The sequence below is a fragment of the Chelonoidis abingdonii genome, chromosome 1 (assembly GCF_003597395.2).
Source record: "Chelonoidis abingdonii isolate Lonesome George chromosome 1, CheloAbing_2.0, whole genome shotgun sequence".
Classification (NCBI taxonomy): domain Eukaryota; kingdom Metazoa; phylum Chordata; order Testudines; family Testudinidae; genus Chelonoidis; species Chelonoidis abingdonii.
The window spans coordinates 34,756,797-34,777,902 of record NC_133769.1 but is presented as its reverse complement, the minus strand read 5'-3'; positions in this window follow the sequence as shown (position 1 = coordinate 34,777,902).

Genomic DNA, 21,106 nt, shown 5'->3' with positions numbered 1-21,106 from the left:
TACCCACTTCGTCAGACACATGTAATGGAATTCACCCACGAAAGCTTATGCTCCAATACATCTGTTAGTCTTAAAGGTGCCACAGGACTCTCCATTATAAGTAAGGCATTACAAACTCAGTCAATGGACATTGCGACTGCTGCTACTTTGATAAGAAGCTGACTTGATTTTATTGTGACCTACAGAGACAACTAATTTGAAGATGCCAATACAGCTGCCAAAGAAATGGCAGAAAACTTAGGAGTTGAGCCTGTCTTCAAGGAAACTCGTATTCATTGGAAGAAGAGATAGTTTGTTTACAAGGGTAGCTCAAGCTGATTAAAACATATTTTGATTGATGATGGCTGATGAGAGACTGATATTCCTTGCTATTTTATTGCTTGAAACTGCCATTGGCTAGTCTTTGGATCTCTCAGGCGCTGTGCTTAGTTTCTAAAGGACTCTTAGTCTTAACATTCTAAGGCTATCACCTACTGTAACAGTATTCAAAACTGGTCTATGCAATGTTGGTGCACAGTTCAATTTCTTGATGTTAGTCCATTTCAGTTATTCTTAAAAATAAACAGTTTCCATAAGCTTAGCAGAAACTTTTTTTATTTGCTTATCTATGGCATGAATAAATACAGATTTACAGATCCAAGTATGCAAATTTATCGTCTAATATGACAAGGATAAATCATGAATGTAAATTATGCATCAAAGTCATGTAATGGGCTACAAATGCAATAAAAAATTAAGGGGTGGCACTGAAGACAGTCCTCGCCTGGGGTGCCATTTAGTCTAGAACCAGCCCTGCCAGTGTGTGTAAGCAGAGGTGAGATTGTTTCTTCCTACAAGCCTTTTCTTTGAATTATCAGATATCTCTCCTTGATACATTTACTCTCTGACAATCGTAGAATAGTATACCAGCATGGAATACGTGTGTGTGTGTGTGTGTGTGTGTGTGTATGTGTGTGTGTATAGTCTTTTGCTGTCTCAAAAGATGCTGAAATATATAGTAAAGTAGGCATTATTTGGAACTTGGAGTCCTTTGACCTAGATGACTTATGAAAGCTACATTCTATTTATTGACACAAAAATCTCAATCCTGCATTCCTTTTGAATCAATGAGAGTTTCACTCAGTGCAGGATCAGACCTGCAGTGTATACAGTGACTGAAGTACTTTGACATTTTTGGGGTCTGATTTTTAGATATTGGCCTCTAGTTTCAGGGATGTCAATCTCCAGTTGCAGGCACAAAACTGTGCTCAGTTATTCCTACCTGCCAAACTCAAGGCCAAGTTCAGGCTGGGCTGAAAATATGGACTTGTGTGTATCAGCTGTTTCATGGCTGTTCTGTAATTTGGGAAGCCACAATCAAACATATATAGTAGCATTTCCTGCACATCAAATATTGAATCTGGATTTTTTAAAAAGGCTTGATCATTTTATGAGTAGTAACACTCAGAGTTTTGAGTGGCATCATAAAATTAATCAGATCTTACGCTTCAAAATATAAACTGTGTCATGAAGGAATTTTCCCCTTTATGGACAGAATTTCAAAGTTGGCTAGGCTTATTATTTTTCCCTCAGAAGCAAGAGTCGTGACAGTGGACTTGATAGTTCAGTGGTCTGATGTAGTAAAGCATATCCTATCCTATGGGACAGGTTCTTATCTCAGTTAAACCTTTGGTGTTACTACAGATTTGGACTAGTTAAACTGAATTCAGAATCCTGCCTTACAGTCCTAAATACTGCAGCCACTCCAATATTACATTTAAGACTTCAATTTTACTGTAATATTAATCTGTATATGAGCCTGAGAAAAAGAAGTTTCAGATTTACCAATAATTGTGGGTTTGAGACAAACCTCCCCCAAATTTCAATGTTTTTCCCCTATGTTCATATACCATATCCCTGTTTATCATCTAGTTGCTGATCCTTATAAGTTTCACCCAGTTCCATAGTAGCTAGCTATGGTGGAAGATTAGAAGTATCTTGGCAGGAGAAAGAGGAGGATAAGATCTAGTGTTTATTGCACTATTATAGGTAATGATTACTGTATAATTACTGCATCGTTACTGCAAAATAAGGGGTTTCATTTCACAGTCATTTTGCAATTTACTTCTGTTAACACCATAAAAATGTTCACTGAAACTCTTCCTACATGTGAAGTAAAGCATATTTGAAACTAAAATAGCTTAATTGTTCCTGGTTTTATTCCAGAATAGCCAGAGGTATAATTTAAATTATGAAATAATTGCCTACACCTGCAATCCTTGTTCATGTGAGAACTCCTTATGGCTGTAATTTTCAAAGACCCCTAAGGGAGAGAGAGACCCAACTCCCATTCATTTTTAATGGGATCAGTCCCAACTCCAATTGGCCACCTATCCTGCAAAGGCTTATTGATATGTGTGCTTAACTTTGCTCACTGTGAAAAAATTAAGCAGGTGCTTAAGTCTTCATAGGAGCAGGAGCCTAACCTCTTTGGAAAATCTCACCTTCATGAGTAATCACACTCAAATCCTAACAGGCTGTGACATTTCACTTTAAAAAGTTTGTGATATCTGTGCAAAAAACCCTCATAGAATTTAAATTCTAAATTTTTGAATGGGTGTATTTTTCTCCCAGTTCTCATCACAAACAGTCAAATTGTTGGATTTTTTAAAAAATTGATAAAACTCTAAGACAGAAAATGTAATCTCTGACAGAATTTATCTCATACAGAATTTTTAAAGGCCAGATTGTATATTCTGGAAAAGGTAGAAATGTTAATACACCAGTTTTCTAAGGCAAGTCCTGAAAAAAACAAACCCAAACTCTTGCTACAAAAACATTGTGATGCAAGAAGTCAGAAGTTTCAGTCACTAATTGCTTGTGAAATTACTCTGGAAACTTTCATGAAGTTCCCATTGACAGAAATATCAATTTTGTATATAAAGCAGAATGTCTGCTGTGCAGGAGGTCTGGCTTTCTGAGACATCTAAGAATTTAGTTGTGATATCATTAGTGAGAAAACACTGCTTTAAATGTCAGCAAAATATATATAATGAAGCCATTATGTAAAACTGAAGTAAAACATATAGGATACTTATTTCAAAGCATTCAGGTAAGTATTCACTGTAATTTTAGGACAAAAAAGTTTTCAAAATCCATTTTCAGGGACTTAACAGATGCAAAAATATTTCAGTGTTAAGATTTCCAGTGATATCTTTACATGTTGGCCATGAAGATCATGTGTATTCAGAAAGACCAAAACACAGGTGAACAGTGAGTTAGAGAAAAGGAGTTACATAGACTAATGGTGCAATTATAACAGACCCCAGCAGTGCTGCTGTGGCTGAGCTTGACTTGTGTTTCCCATTAAAAAAAGAAACTTTATTTTTTTGAGAGCCTTATAAATCAGCCATTTTAATTAACCTGTGTGTTAAACCTGGTATACAAATTCTCAGCCTGGGAGCAAATTATTCTTAAGCAAGTAGGCCTGCTGCTGTTGAGTTAAAATCCATGGCATTCCATACTTTCCTTGGCTTTGAGTGGCACAGAAGGCTATGAATCATTATAGATGCATAGAGACCTTAATGGACATACTGGGGACCCACATGGATTTGACAGACTGTAACAACTCATTAATCTGCCAACTGAAAGAATCCTCCAGAGCTGTTTGAAACAAAGTATACAAGATGTGTTTTTAAAAACGCTGTAATTAAGCATTTAGACAATAACCTACATTTACTCTGAAGGAGCGATTTGAGTCTATTGTGTTAGCTCTTACGCATTCTCCATTATGTTTTCCCCACCACCACCATTTTTCATGTACCCTAAAGGCCGGATCCTAAATGGTGCTTAGCAGCCACTGCTCCCATTGACATCAGAGGGAGTTGCAGGAGCTCTGCACAGGCCAAAGAATGTTGAATTACAAAGACTATGTTTAAATAACATTAAAACCACAAAGAGCTCAATCCTGGGAGGTGCTGAGTATCCTCCTCTTCTACTTGGAATCCCACTTTGGAGCTCAGGGCACTCATTTCTTCACATCACTAGACCCCCATTCAGGAAAATCTATACATATATAATTAAAGCTTAAAATGTATAATCAATTGCTGTTCACTTAAACTGTACTGAACACCAGAACTGACTTGTATCTGTTGCACAGAATCAATGAAGAATAAAACCACAATGATTTTTCATCCAACATCTCTGGAGAACTGTAGCTGAAACCTGAAATTCGAGGCACTCTATCTTCTCCCTCTAATGTGTGGGGATTTACAAACAATACCATTAGTGTCATAAAGATTTCCATGTGTGACCAGTAGCTAATATAGATCATACCGAGAATGCCACATTCAGGGCAGATTACAAGAAACAGGGCGGACCCCCCCACACTCCCTAAAAAACTGGTGGTTTATACTACAATAGATTCACCAAACCAGTAACAAAATGAGCTTCTGTAGCACCACACTGATTAATAAGAAGCCAAAATGCAGTCCCCTCTAGGCCTGGTTCCCATCCAGACAAATTTGTTTAATATAGTGAGAGGTTACTAAAAACCCAGTTCACCATATATGAGGTTCTACCAATCCGAAAGGTCAATATATATTTCAAATTTTACTCAAATAGCATGCTGTCAGCCAATCTTTAGTAACTAAAGATTTATTAATAAAAGAAAAGAAGAGAGTTATTGAATAGTTAAAAGATCATATACATTACAAATGATTGCAGAGTCCTTAGAACAGATTTGTCGCAGTGATGGATGAGTCTGCTGGTGTGCAAAAGTCTCTCTGGATACTTCCAAAAGATTTTTTGTTCAAAAATACTTATTTTGTTAGAAATCCACAGTCCGGAGAACTGGAGCAGTAATGAGGCAAAAGGGAGATGTTTCAGCTGCAATTTATACCCTCTCCCCTGTGCATGGAAAGTTATTGTCCCAAACAATTTCCATAGCCCATGTGCATGGAAAGTTACTGGCAAAGATGGAGTCTAAAGCTACATGTCCACATCATATGTCCTCACATGTTTTGCTGAATCATAGAGGTAGCCATTGGCCCCACACTGTCTGAGGCATCTTCAGGAAGAGCTCATTGAAGAGCTGAGTCCCCTGAATAGCCCATCAACACCCAGATGGCCCATCAACATAGGGCTGGATGTAAGTCTATCTTGTGGGTTTCACCGAACAACAAAACACATACGTACATTGAGATACAAATACATAGCAAATGTTCATAACTTCAGAAAGAAATATAATACATGTACATGAACAGGATTATCATATTTAGCAGATTACAACTTTTTTGTTGATACCTTACTTGACATACTTTGTATCAGATTTAGTGCAATCTTGCAACAGTGGTAGCAATGATATAAATGGTCAGCTTCCTTTGTCATACAGAATCACACCATGTATATTAATTCTCATGCACTGTGACAAGATTACACTCTTTAGTCATGGATTCATCCCTGACAAGTACTTTGCACAGTCATTTGGTCTCCATTGGTGTTACATATACCAAAAATAGGACTAATTAAAAAGAAGGTTAGAATGGCTTTGGCACTTAGCTACCACAGAGATGGGAGTCTCAAAAGTACATAAAATGGGTACATTTGAAAGTTTTTGCACCATAGGAATATTGTACATTGGGTGTTTGTAGAGGCCTTTTTGCTCCCACTCTGCACATGCAGGCTTCTGGGGTATGTGCATGTGAATGTGAATGTTTGTTTGGGGAAGAAGGGACAAGGCCAGAATGTTTTGGATATCAATGAAGATCCTAGCATGAGTCAGGGTGTGGAATATTGTGCAGTGCCGGTGGAGAAGCCAATGCAAGCATGGCTCTTAAGGGAACCAGTCTCCCATGGGGATGTCATACCTCAACAGGCCGGGGCAGTACAGCTATTAGTCTTTCACAATGAAGCCTTGTAAGTTTGACATGGTATGGCTCTCAATTGGGTTGGCCTGGTAAGATAATGGAAGGTGAACTCTTGTGTTTAAATTTATGTGATTTTGGGGTTCCTCATTTTTTGTGGGTGTATGTCACACCTGAGATTTGTTAAAGGGCCTGATTCCTCAGAGGGTGGAAGCTCTGAACTTTCTGAAGTCCCCTTTAAGATACCTACAAACTGAAACACCCAAAATCATTAGTCACTTTTGCAGATCTAGACCTTTGAGTTTAAATTGTAACCAGGGAGTCAGTGAACTAACAATGCATATTTAACACTTGAGTTTTAGGAAGCTGAGTGAAAATAGGGTGACCAGATGTCCCGATTTTATAGAGACAGTCCTCATTTTTAGATCTTTTTCTTATATAGGCTCCTATTACCCCCCACCCCATCCTGATTTTTCACATTTGCTGTCTGGTCAACCTAAGTGAAAACCAGCAAATATTGTAGCTTGTTCTTTTATCAGGTGCAGCATTCCTTCAAACTCACTTGTAGCATCCATTGAAATGAGTAAGAGTTGCGGGCTTTAAAAATCAGTCTTAGGAGCCATGAAATGTGTATTGTACATGTGCAGAAGGCAATGGGCTTTTGAAAATAATCAATATGCAATTAACTTTTAAACACTGATTTCCTTTATTAGGGCCATGAAAAGCCCATTTGTTTTACATCTTCTGTGCTGAAAGTCTCTATTGTGGCAATTTATATCAGTTATGATAAATCCCAGCAGGTTATGTTATCCAGATCTATTTAAAATAATTGTCCTTTTACATGTTTTAACAAAAAATGAGACTACTTCTAAACACATTTTCAGAACTGAAAAATTAATTAAACGTTAAAAGGAAATAGACTTTTTTAGAAGACTATGATTTTGCAGCATGCTGACTAGAAGGGAGGAAATGTCAGTGTGTGAGCTGTAAATGAAGAAAGTTATAAAATCAATGCTGCAAATAGAAATAAAGTTTGCATAGCACCCCAGGAGTAAATGGTTACTGCCTCTTTAAGAATATGAGCATACTGGGCCAGGAAGGCAGGTATGCCCAGAGTTGAGGGAAAAGGAAGAGAGAATGTAAGGCATAAGCAAAGGAGCAGGTCTGTGGTCTATGATTTGTGGAAATGTGAGACATTTTTGCTGATAACCAACAGGAAATAGAGAAGCAGGAGGAAATATTGTGCACTAGCTACATTCCCCAGAAGAGCGAGGCAAATGAACAAGTAAGAGATGAAGAAGTTGATGGCTTCTGAAGAGAGGAAGCAGTTTACCACACAGACTAGTGAAATGGTGTGAAGTCTCACAAATGATTAACAGTTTATCCAAATTTTGTGAGAACTTCAGCATTCAAGTCCCCACAGTAAGCCTGCAACCACACATGGAAATGTCATCAAAATTACACAACAAAATTCAAATCCTAATATTTATTTAAACCAAGGCTGTAGTAAATGTTACATAATGTATATTGTGCTGTTCTGGAATATAAACTACTGGAAACACAAAACAATACAAGCTAGGAAGTCACAGTTAACACTCTCACTCTTTCCCTAACTTACTCTCTACTTAAATAAGCACAATATCATTACCACTAGAAGTGCTGTGGGCAAATTCAATCAATCCAAGTCAGAGAAGGTGTTGGCAACAATCTAATCAGTCCAAGAGTTTTCCTGAAAGAGAACGTTTCCATTCCTTATTTTACAATTTAAATCTGTTCCTTTGTTTTAAACAATTCTCACTTTCACCTTTACCTTATGAACCCTGAAAGGGGCAGTAACCAGATGAAAATGTATCAAGTGAAATACAGGCAAATAAAGCAAGTGCGTATGTGAGCTTGACAGCAAAAGTCACCATACAGAGAAACAGATGAAGATGAGTATGCACTAGCAGACAATAGCTCACAGTTTGTTAGGCTGAGATATGTACTCTGTGTAAAAGGTGTGCATCAAATAAAAGAAAATAGAAATTCAATTTCTGCTTGAAGTGGCTGGAGATTTTTAGCTGGGAGTCTTCAAAGAGGGATTTTTTTTCAACTTGTGTATCATTAATCTTTGAGCTGCCATTCAGTTTCTAGATGACAGCTTTGGAAATTGAAGTCTAATACGAAGAGCTAAGTTTAGGCATTTTTCATAGTCATAGAGACACTTAAGGAAATACATTTCCATAAGGATGTGCAATAATGTAAGACATATCTAATAGATTAACTGGGCACAGAAAAATGGAAAAGATGCTTATTGGGTAAAGTGAAGGTTAGAGCTGAGCAGAGGGAACTGTTAGATCAAAAAAAAAAAGGGCCGGTTTTAACAGAGACTTGATGAAACTTCATTCATAATGTATTCTTTGTTATTAGACCTGGTCTTCTCTCTGAAAAAAAAATTAGACAGATTTTGGAAAATCACCTCTGAATATAGAGCTAGAGGGTGCTCACTGAATCTATATAGTCACACTTATCAATCTCCATAAGCATCCACCCACCAAATGCTCTTCACCTTCAAAAGCTGTATGTGGTTGTTGCCTTGTGGGGGAGATTTCTGATTAGGGAGACAGACAACAGGTTCATGCCTCTCCTTCATGGAACAGTTCCTTGTCTCTCTTCCTAGGGATCAGGGACAGTGTAGTTTCCTAATTTTCTGTCCCCTGAGTGGACATGGGGTTTTCTTTCTTTACTAAGACAGGACCTTCCTCTTTCCTCTTGCGAAGAGAGATTGAAAAGATTGGGAATGTTCATTGTGGGAGAGAAGGAATGAATGAGAGGGGATATGATAAATTCATGCCAAGATGGACAGATGGTCCAGTGGTTAGGCTACTAACCTACCCTGCAAGAGATTAGGGTTCAATTTCTGACTCTGCTGCACACTTCCTGTGTGACCTTAAGGAAGTGATTTAACCTCAGTTCCCCATCTGTAACATAAGGAGAATGATACTTTCAGATCTCATAGGTGTCTGATGATAAATGTATTAAGGATTGTGAGGTGCTTGGATAATATAGAACTCATATGAGTAGCTTGTCTAGATACCAAATACACCATGGTGTAGATCAGGAATTTTCCATAATGCAAAAACAAAGGGACATTCATTGACCTTAAAAAGTGAGGAATTCACAACTAATAGAAAGAAATACTTGTGTGGAACACATTGCCACAGGATACTGTAGAGACCAAGAACTATTTGCAGCTACGTGCCCTAGCTATTGTCTGTTCTGGTGCGGGTCAAGTTGTCCTGCTGGAGCTCTTCCACTTTCATTAAATATGAATTAGGCCAGAAAGGAAAGGACTGACTCTATATCCTCGTTGTTAGGACATTCACCTGGAATGTGAGAGACCCAAAGCTTATTTACTTAGTGTGTTGGTCTCTGCAGAGGCATGTAAATTGTAATGTGCGCTAAGGGTATGTCTACACCAGAATAAAAGACCTATGGATGACTTGGGCTGCAGGGCTAAAAATTGCCCTGTAGAGGCTCAAGCTCCTGCCTGAGTCTGAGGCCAGGTCTACACTACGAGATTAAATTGATTTTAGATACGCAATTTCAGCTTCGAGAATAGCGTAGCTGAAATCGAATATCTAAAATCGATTTACTCACCCGTCTTCACCGCGCGGGATCGATCCGCGCGGCTCGCTGTGTCGAATCCGGAAGTCTGGTCGTCTAGCTGGAGTTCCAGAATCGATCTAAGCACGCTCTGGGATCGAGATATCGCGTCCAGACCAGACGCGATATTTCGATCCCCGAGCAATCGATTTTAACGCGCCAATCCGGCGCGTAGTCTAGACGTGGCCTAAAGGTCTACATTGCAATAAAACAGCCCTGTAGCCTGAGCCCCATGACTCTGAGTCAGCTGATATGGGCCAGCCATGGGTGTGAAATTGCACTGTAGACATATCCTAATTTACCCATGTGGATCCTGCAGGAATGCACTAAAATGTCTACTAATGCACTGTGTAGGCAAGCCTGCAGGTTCAAATCCCTGGATATTTAATTATTTATACCCAGTAGAATAATTCCAGTGGGTGATATTAAAAGCTGCTCACTTGCCAATAGCCTGGTGGTTAGGGCACACTCCTAGAATGTGGGAGATGTGTGTTCTCAGCCTGATTCAGAACAGAAACTTAAACCTGTTTCTTTCATGTTTCCTGCATCCCAGACCACTCCCCTACCCACCAAGCAACTGCCTGTTCTGGGGTCTCTCCCTTACCCTCTATGAAAAATTCTGAAAAGTATTTGGGTTTTGATTTTGTCCTGCTGCAGAATGGGAAAAAAATTCAAAATTGTGAAAATTATAATGAGATAGGAAGAAACTGTTTCCCACCCAGCTCTAATTACAATAACTTGACATTCTGTAAGAAAAGATAAACGGGATGTTCTTTGCAGGACTTGAACATTCATCTTCATTGATGCTCTTTTCCCAGGAATGTTGTATGTAAGATATGGGAGTTAATTGTCCTGCTCTACTTGGTACTGATGAGACCTCAACTGAAATACTGTGTCCAGTCCTGGGTACCACACTTTAGGAAAGATGTGGACAAATTAGAGAAAGCCCAGAAGAAAAAAACAAAAATGATAAAACGTCAACATGTTAAGGGTTGATATCAAAAGGAGAATGATCAGTGATCTTAGAACAAGAAGTAAAAGGATTAATCTGCAGCCAGGGAGATTGAAGTTAAATCATAAGAAAGACTTCCTAATGATGAGAGTACTTAAGCACTGGAATAGACTTTCAAGGGAGATTGTGGAATCCCCATCACTGGAGGTTCTTAAGAACAGATTGAACAAACACTTGTCAGGGAGGGTCTAGGTTTACTTGGCCCTGCCTCGATGCCATGCTCTGGACTTCGATAACTTCTTGAATTCCCTTCCAGCCCCATATTTCTATGATTCTGTCTGATGGCAGCTATACAAGTTTTCTTTTAAAGAGTCTAGAATAGATTGGAGAGAGATCCTGTACCCTAATTTAATTCTTTTCAGACATGCACTTGAAATAGAGCTATGAAATGGTAAAAGCAAAGTGTAGTTTACAATTTACAAATGTTAGAGTGATGAAGTGGGTGAGAATATTTTTTATTAAACCAACTTCTGTTGGTAAGAGACAGAAGCTTTTGAGCTACCCAGAGCTCTTCTTTGGGTCTGGGAAAGGAACTCCCAGGGTCACGGCAAAATGTAAGGTTGAATAGATTGATTAGAATAAGTGGTTAGACCTGAAGAAAAGCTCTGTGTGACTGGAAAGCTTCTCTCTCTCCCCAACAGATGTTGGTCCAATAAAAGATATTACCCATCTTGCCTTTCTAATATTCTGGGACCAATATTACACTGCAATTTAAAATTTTACACTTCATCTTCAGAAACACAAATAGCTCAGTGTTCAAGTTTTCTGCTAATCTGTGTTCCCTTTATGTTATTTTCCAAACAGTTTCAAGTGATATTTGGCCATGAAAACTTGCTGGAATTGTGGTTCTCCTGTGCCACCCTGTTAACACAGAATATCAGAGTTGGAAGAGACCTCAGGAGGTCATCTAATCCAACCTGCTGCTCAAAGCAGGACCAAACCCCTGAAAGATTTTTGCCCCAGATCCCTAAATGGCCCCCTTAAGAATTGAACTCACAAGCCTTGGTTTAGCAGGCTAATGCTCAAACCACTGAGCTATCCCTCCACCTGCAAAATGGTGCTTGATTGATCCCTAACTATTCATTGCAGTAAATGTAGCTTTTAACTCTACCTGGAATATAAAAGGGAGGTAGTAAAAAGAAGTGTCTAGAACAGAGAAGTCTCTTCTGGGAAATCTAGAAGCAGTCAAACTTAAGGGGAGGCAGGGGCCTTATTTCTGTAGCTTTGTTTTTGTTGTTTTGTTTTATTAAAATCTGAGCCCTAGGAAAAGGGCAAGTTTTTTACTACAGTGGGCCAAATCTTCAGCTGGAATACAGCGGCATAGCTCTATTAAAGTGAATGGAGCAATGCCAATTTACACTAGCTGAGAATCTAGCTTAGCCTGTCATGGGCTGTTCACAGCAGATTTGGAGTGTCAGCTATTTAAACTCCCTCCCCCACCATAGAAAAGTCTGATAAGGAGAGACACACAAGAGGGGAGGTGTACGGAGATGCAGGGAGCAATAATAACAGCAGCCCATGACTTCTGAGCCACTTAGGTAACAACATGGCAACAAAGATTGCTTTTCATTGATCTAACTATCAACTAAATGGCTAGGAAATCACAGATGGGTGGCTTAATTAATAATACAAATAATTCAGATGGTCAGGAGGCTCACAGGCAGTATAATCTGAGAAGACAATCATGGAGTATTGGTGAGTGCAACATCTAGAGTGAGGACAAGGTGAAAATTGTCACATTTGTTAGAATGTATGATATTTCTTTCAGTAAAGTTATTACTTCCACACTATCATTCAGCTAATCTGGCAGGTACTTTGTTTTTGTTTGTGTGTGTGCGTGCATTGTTGTAGATTTTGTCCTTGATGGGGATATAACTTTGAAAACCTGCAAATTCAGGTCCACAATATCAATATCAATCCACAAAAATAACTTAAGTTCATAATGAGTGGTAGACTGAATTTTTACAAGAAAATGTTCAGGCACATTTCTTCTGTGAGGATATATTCAAGTGAACTGAATGATGCACGTGACAGTGTGTCTGCTAACTCCATAAGTCTACAGATAGATTTCAGTGAGGCCTGAAGGTACATTTGTACATCGCTAAGGCTGAAATCAAAGACCCTTGGCTTGCTTAGGTGGAGGGAAATCCAGTGGAGAGAATGTCTCTCACCAGTCAGGGTTCCTTATAATTCTCCACTTAATACTTTATGTTGATACTGAGGCCACAAATGCTGCTCTGCCAGTAAGTGTAAAATGGAGGAGGCTATTTGTTTTGTTTCTGAATAACTTAAAACATAGGCGAGGTCTACACTACAGTCTTATATATGTATAACTACATTGCTCAGGGATGTGAAAAATCCATAGTGACATAAAAAGAATAAATGGACACAAATCTGATATGTATCATGTAATAGAATCATGTAATATACAGGTTGGAAGGGACTTCAGGAGGTTATCTAGTCCAACCCCCTGCTCTAAGCAGGACCACTCTCCATCAGAAATCATAACATTCAAAAACCAGTAGGAGAACACTTCAACCTCTCTGGCCACTCAGTAACAGACCTAAAGGTGGCAATTTTGCAACAGAAAAGCTTCAAAAACAGACTCCAATGAGAAACTGCTGAACTTGAATTAATATGCAAATTAGACACTATCAGCTTAGTCTTGAATAGAGACTGGGAATGGCTGAGCCATTACACACATTGAATCTATTTTCCCACGTTAAGTATTCTCACACCTCTTGTCAAACTGCCTGTAATGGGCTGTCTTGATTATCACTACAAAAGTTTTTCTCTTAATTAATTAGTCTCTTGCAGTTGGTAGGACAACTCCCACCTTTTCATGTTCTCTGCATGTGTGTATATATATCTCCTCACTATATGTTCCAGTCTATGCATCCGATAAAGTGGGCTGTAGCCCATGAAAGCTTATGCTCAAATAAATTTGTTAGTCTCTAAGGTGCCACAAGTACTCCTGTTCTTTTTGCAGATACAGACTAACACGGCTGTTACTCTGAAACTTGCGTCTGACGAAGTGCGTATTCACCCATGAAAGCTCACACTCCAAAACGTCTGTTAGTCTATAAGGTGCCACAGGATTCTCTGCTGCTCTTACTCTGAAACCTGTCACAGTGACACAGTGTAACATAGTTATACCGACCTAATCCCCTGTGAGACAGTGCTATGTCAACGGGAGAGCCTCTCCCATTGAATAGCTACTGCCTTTTGCGGAGGTGGATTAACTACTATGCCAATGGGAGAAGTTCTCCCATCAGTGTAGTACATATTCACTAAAACACTACAGCAGAGCAGCTGCACCAGTGCAGCTATGCTGCTGTAGTGCTGTACATGAAGACAAGCCCATGTATTTTAGTCACTGTGAATGAAATTCTTCCATGAAACACTTCCAACCTTCTGTCTCAACTAACTGTATTTACCCTGACAACCCCTCACCCACCTTCTGGTCTCTACTGAAGGTAACAGAGCTAGGGGTGCTTGATGTTCTTCCCAAAGCTGTCTCTCTGCCACTTAATTAACAAAAATGCTTATACAGGCTTGACATTTTCAGAGCACTATACAAATACAAACTACTTAATCTTTCATTTGCCTGTGAGGTAGATAATCAGTATTATTATCCCTTCTTTTAAAGATATTGAAATAGAGGCAGGAAAGTGTGACATACCCAGGGTACAACCTAGCTGTGTCGTGCCCTCTAACCTGGGATGCCCTTTACACAGCTTTGCTGTTGCTTCTGCTCCTGCATTGCTCACAAACAGCCTCTAGCACAGGGATCAGCAACCTTTGGCACACAGCACACCAGGGTAAACACCATGGCAGTCTGGGCCAGTTTGTTTACCTGCCAAGTCCACAGGTTCGGCCTATCGCAGCTCCCACCTGCGTCAGTTCACCATCTCAGGCCAATGGGGGCTATGGTAAGTGGTGCGGGGCGAGAGATGTGCCGGCTGCTGCTTCCCGCCGCCCTCATTGGCCTAGAGCGGCGAACCGTGGCCAGTGGGAGCCGCGATCGGCCAAACCTGTGGACGTGGCAGGTAAACAAACTGGCCCGGCACTCCAAGGTGCTTACCCTGGTGAACCACATGCCAAAGGTTGCCGATCTCTGCTCTAGCATGTAAGTCACTCATAACTATGTCTGTGTACACTTGCAAACTGCCAGTCACATTCATGCTTTCATTAGCCCAAATTATTCTGCGAGGTGACCCTAACACACTCGCAATCCCAGACTTTCTGCAGAAATGTATGTCTTATACTGCCTCGTCCTCTCCTGGACAATACTGTGTCATACAAAGTCTATCATTTTATTAATAGAAATGATATGAAGAAATCCTGTTATCCTAAATGGAATTTCCCAAACACTTCAATTCAAACACACTGGTTCAGATAAAATAATAAATCAATTTTATTAACTACAAAGAGATTTTAAGTGAATACAGGTAATGAGGCATAAAAATCAGAAATGGTTACAAGAGCAATAAAGATAAAAGGCAACCAATGTCTAACTTAACAAACTGTGGTAAATTGAAAGCGGTTTCTCTCACCACATGTTCTTGATTAGCTTTGCTGACCGAACCTCTAGGCCAAGACTCCTTCTTCTGTGTAATGGCTGTTTGCTTTGTTCCTTCTGGTGCAGTCAATAGATGGACAAAGGGAGAGGAAGGGTTCCTTGGGGAGTTTGTCCCTCATTATTTCAGAGTCAGTCCCCCTTCTAGAAAACATTTCCAACTGAGATTCAGGCAAGAACAAGCCTACAGGGGAGGCTATCTCCTGCAGGTTTTCTCACTTACTGGAACTGCCTTTGTGCTTGATGAATCTGTTTACTGCTTAAATGCAACTTAGGTCTGTCTACACTGCCATTATACAGCGCTACATCTATAAATACTAAGCAACAAGAATAAGGGTTGCAGAACTGATCCCTAAATATAGAACCCATAAAAGTAATGTTTGGCCTCAGTTCACATCAAGACCAACAGATCGAAACAAATTATGTGTGTTCTGACCCAACTCGTTTTTTTTATTATATTAAGCTAAAATAACTAGGAAAATTTTCAAGAAGTGAAACTTCTAACTTTTTTACAGAACTGTCTATGTAGAACTTCTTGTTTGAGTTGTACAAGATAATGACTGTGAAACTTCAGGTGGATTGGTTTAATTTTGACAAAGTGGGGAACAAAGGAGGTTCTAAATCAGGCCAATAAACTTGGAAGACTTGTTTCCATAAATTTGACGAGACTAGCGTTTCTCCATAATATAGTATTGAATAAAGAGTGTACTGGTTAAGACCTGTCTAGAAATAGAACAGAATTACTATGCCTGTGCTGCTTTCAAATCCCCTAGTAGCCAAACATCACAGTTGTAAGATAATCTTGGAACTGCTGAATGCATAGCTCATCTATCATACTGATGTATTATCAAGGTCAAAAGGCCACCTTCCCTTGAAATTTTGTTATTTCTTCTCTAGCAAAACTAAAAAGCTGGGGCGTTCATCTGAACATGATACCATTTTAAGGTAAACTAAGTTACTGTTTGTGTTCAGAATTCTATTTGGTTCCTCTCTTTAAAAAACAAAAAGGCGACAAAATAGAGTATAAGTAAGTATGCAGTATCAGCTTGTCATGCTTATCATGTATCTATTTGTCCTTTTGTTTGCCAAATTTATCTGTGTTGTGACTCCTTTGAAGACAAGAGACTTACATGGGAGAATTTATTATTATTATTACTTGTACTGTGGTAGCTCCTAGAGGTCCCAGCCCATTGTGCTAGGTGCTGTACAAACATAGCAAAGAGTGGTCCCTGTCCCAAAGAACTTCCAGCCTCAGATAGAATAGCTGGTAGAATCAAGAAAGAGACAAGGGAGCACAAGGAAATAATGAGACTTTTAAGGAGAATTTGACTTTTGACTTTAAAACTTCTCCCCTACTTGGCCCCTTTAGATAATGGCTCTAAACTTGGTGTTGAGTTTTGCATCTGAAGCAGGGATTCTACCCTATATTATATATTTTTAAAAATAAAGTGTATCCTTTACAAAAATTACAACATTGCTCTTCAAATAAAAAATTTGTTTTCTGAGAGTTTACAAGTAAATATGTTAATTAATTTGAATTAAAATTAATTGTAAAAAAATCCCTTAGGAAACTTAGCATTCATCAGACCTTTATTTGTCCTGAATGACCTTAACAATGGAATAGTACAGACTCAGGGCCGGTGCAAGGATGTTTTGCGCCCTAGGCGAAACTTCCACCTTGCTCCCCCACTCCGCCCTGAGGCACTCCCTCCCCCATGGCAGCTCCCCAGCCCCCACCCTCCGTCCTGAGGTACCCACCTCGCCCAGCTCACCCCTGCTCCGTGCATGAGCATAAGCACCCCCAGCACACCGTGGCTGCTTCACTTCTCCCAACTTCCACACTTGCGGCACCAATCAGCTTAGGCACCACAATCCTGGGAGGTGAAAGAAGTGAAGCAGCCACGGCGTGCTCGGGGAGGAGGCAGAGCAGGGGTGAGCTGGAGCAGGAAGTTCCCCTGGTGCCGCCTCCCCCCCTTTACTTGCTGCAGACAGCCCTCCCCGCGCTCCCTGCCCCAGTTCCCTCTCCCTAAATGTTGGCAGTGACCGGGGCAGCCGAAGATCTGACTGCCGCGGTTGCTGTCGAAGAAAATGGCGCCCCCCAAATCCCAGCACCCTAGGTGACCACCTAGGTCGCCTAAATGGTTGCACCAGCCCTGCACAGACTTTCCACAAAGTTAAAATTTATTAGCATTTGGTTCATAAACTGTATCTGAGAAATCAGCTTGTAGTTAAGCTATACAGTACAGACCCGTTTATGCATGAATCCGCTTAACGCGTGGTAGTGCCATGCCTCCCAGTGCTACCTAGTTAACACGCAAGACTTGCTATGTAGCGCTACAGATTTGCTCACTAACTCACTGACATAGAAATCGTCAGGAAGTTCGGAGCAGAAATATGTTGTACGTCTTTCCCGCTGATGGGGAGGGGAGGGCAGCAATGTTAAAGTGCTGCGGTGGCAAAGGACCCTGCAGAGCTTTAAGGTCCCAGCCCCCTTTTTGCCCCCCTCTCAGCCGCCGACTGGGGGGGGAGGGAGGCAAAGGGAGCAGCTGCCCCGGGGCTGGCTATTTCAAAGGGCCCGCGGCTTCGGACACTGCTACTGCAGAAGTGGCATCCAGATCCCCAGGCCCTTTAAATCGCCATGGGAACCCCAGGCGGCACAGACCAGGTGGCCTGGAGGGCGGGCTGGGGGATGATGATCCCCTAGCCCTGCCCCTTCTGGGGGCCAGAGCACCCCCGCCCCATACCAGAAAGTGTCCTGAATTACTTTCACCCCTGTGTAGTAGTAGTAGTAATTTTATTAGATTACACATTTGAATTTATATTCCTGCAAAGCGTCATTAACAGATAGGCCTGAAGTTTTTGGCAACTTGTGAATACGTATGTAATCCTAGATAATTATACATGTGTATATAGACATCTTAAGATATTTCAGCATGGCCCTCTTAACCCACAGTCAATTAACATGCGGTTGTGATGGCTTGACTCCCGACATCTGCGTGTAAATGGGTCTGTACTGTATAATAAACAATTGTTGTCTAATCATTATGGTTTTATAAACTGGACAGGGATAGGGCAAAAATCTCAGGTAACACTTAACTGGAGCCATCATAACCTTAGAAATGACTCAGTTAATTCTGTCTCTTCCTCTACTACTAACCTCATTGTTAACAATTTATTGATTGAAATGTTCCAGTGTCATGATTGTGTTTGGACTTGTGTCAAGGGTTTTCATTGTTATGAACTATCATTCTTCCTTAAATGTTCTGTAGTTGCATGTTTGCTCAGGCATTGGTGCATGTGGTAAACGTCTGTCTCAGATCTGGACTTAGAGTTCAACATCTGAGTGTTTACTGTGAACCTCCCCCAAGCTTATACCCAGCTTGGATCTTATCTCGCTGCCACCAGACAGGAATACAGCGCCTGCCTCGCTCTGGTCCCCCCAGACTTTCCCTGGAGAAACCCCCCAAGACCCAGATCCCTGGGTCTCCCTATCTCATCCCCCAGCTCCCCCCTTTCCCTGGTGAGCCTGGCGAAAGCTATACTTCACTCCTTGAATACACCGGAGAGGAAATCTTACTTTCCCGAGACTTATGCATTCACCTAGTCAGCTCACACAAGAGATTCCCCTCCCTGGTCCTGTAGCCTTTTCCCCGCCCTGGGACAATAGGACAGTAGACACAGAGTTGGGCTTCTCCCTCCCCCTCTAGCCTGTCACCGATATAACAGAGCTCTGGGTCACAGAGACCTTCCCCTCTGCCTCACTAGGAAAAAAACTTCCACAAGTTTTAAAAAAGAAACTTTTATATAAAAAGAAAGAAAATACAAAACAATAATACTGCATTAAGAGATCAATACAGCTCTTGCTTATAAGAAAATACAATAAACAGTCTGATTTAAAGATAGCCCAATTAAACCAGTCCAGCAAATCAACATCCATGTAAATACAAATCAAGCACATCACAGCCGATTACTTTGTTCCTTTTGTACTCACAGAATGTTTAGGATAATATTTGAAAGAAGATGGAGTTAGAAGAAAAGCTTGTTTACTCACAGCCGAGGAAAACAAAAAGACCCAGAACAAAGCCAAAAACCTCCAGAGGTTCCCACCCTTACTTTTGAAAATCCGGTTTCCTGATTGGTCCTCTGGTCAGGTGTTTGGTTCCCTTTGTAAACCCTTTACAGTAAAAGAAAATTAACCCTTACTTTACCTATCTACTTATGACAGTGCAAGAAAAGGTTCCCATCGCATTTCTATCTTGACTCTGCTGAACAGAGGCAGCAATATTATAAGGGGAGCTGAGGCAGCAGCAAAGGGCAAATCCTTATAACAGAAACATACTGGGGCTTGGACTGGAAACCCACATCAGATCCCTTCCCAGTCTTCCTAACACAGCTCTTCTCTCCACTAAACCCACACAACTCCCTGCTTCCCTCTCTTCCCCTTCCCACATTGCTGTTTGCTCATGTGAAACTTTGGGGAAAAATGTGTCTTCAAAAATCAGTTTAACCCAGTTTAGGACTACAGACAGTACAACGCTTAGATCAAAATTGCATGGCTATTGTTTGGTGTCATTACAGGTTATTGTTAAGGTTGCTCTGGAGCAGTTAATATAGGCAAGAGAGGTCAGTTAGCCACAGGCTGCAGCTGGAGGAGAGCTAGGACACAATGAGGCTTAATTGGAGATGATGCTCACCTGGGCAGGCACAGGAAGGGCTTCTATAAACCTGGGAAGCTGGGGGCACCTGCAGTCACAGTCTGTACTAGAAGAAATAGTGACATGTACACTTTGTATTAACAGAGTTTTTTGGTTTGTCTTAGAATATAAATGTGCTCTTAAGCATCCATTTGGTTAGCAGTTTGCAAACTGCTAGTACTCTAAAGGTTAAGCCCCAAGCAATTCTTCTGCCAAGATTTGTGTTCACCTACAATTAGAGCTGGTTGGGGATTTTAACAGAATTTTTTTTCCTATCAGAAAATAAATTATCAGTTTCAATGAAAACTTCACTAGGAAAGTTTCTCATGTTCCAGACTGAATTTCTGGTCAAATCAAGAAAGAGCCCTTTGAGTAGCCAATTGCCTGGTGATTAGGGTTCTCAGCTTGGATGGGGGAGGCACAAGTGAGTGCCCTAACAACTGAGTTATTGGCTTGTCTTGGGGAGTAAGTTTTTTCTCTCTTAATCTTCTGTAAAGAATTTCAAAAGGCCCCACTTTCAGTGCAATGCAAAATGAAGAAAAATTTCAAAATCTCATTTTTTTTTCCAGAATAAAATTGTCATTTTCTGGCCAGCCCTAGATAGAAGTTGCTGCTGCACAATACCTGCTTCTGTTTAAAATAGTGAGTTTTCTATGTTTACAGTCATTCCCTTCTTTTAAGAATAAATCTTCTGTGACTTGCCTCAGGAGCATTAGTTCAAAATGGATGGGTTAATATCTCTGCTACCCATGGGTTTTAAAGATTACCGCTGTTCATGATTAGAGGTGCTTGACTCTCTTTTAGACACTTCAATGTACTACTTTGATAGCAGCCACTTTCATCCCGTCTACTTCCATTCTTTAGCATGCCGTCCTTGACAAACAGTCTCGGGTTGGCTATTGCAATGTATTCACCTCTCTGATAGTCATGGGCCACACAAGCCCTTTTAGAAACCAGAAGATAACAATATCTACATTCACATAAAATAACAGCTGAAATCAACTAAGGATTAGAAACAGACCTGCAGAAAAACATACTACATTGTGCAAAGCAATACACCATGCCGTTTACAAATTCAATACACATTTAGAATAACATTATTTAGAACAGTAAAGAGGGAGATTAGATAGGAATGGATGAAAGTTTTACTAACCTTTAACATCTTGAGATCTAAATTCAGTCCTATATTATGCCCCAACAATTATGAAATACTTTATTTTTCTACCCATTTGGGAACAGCTCTGCTCAGGAGTGATCAGGGACTAGAATGGCTGGGATACTGTAGGCCAGGTATGAGGAATGTTGGCAGAGAAGTTCTCACTGACCCTGCCAT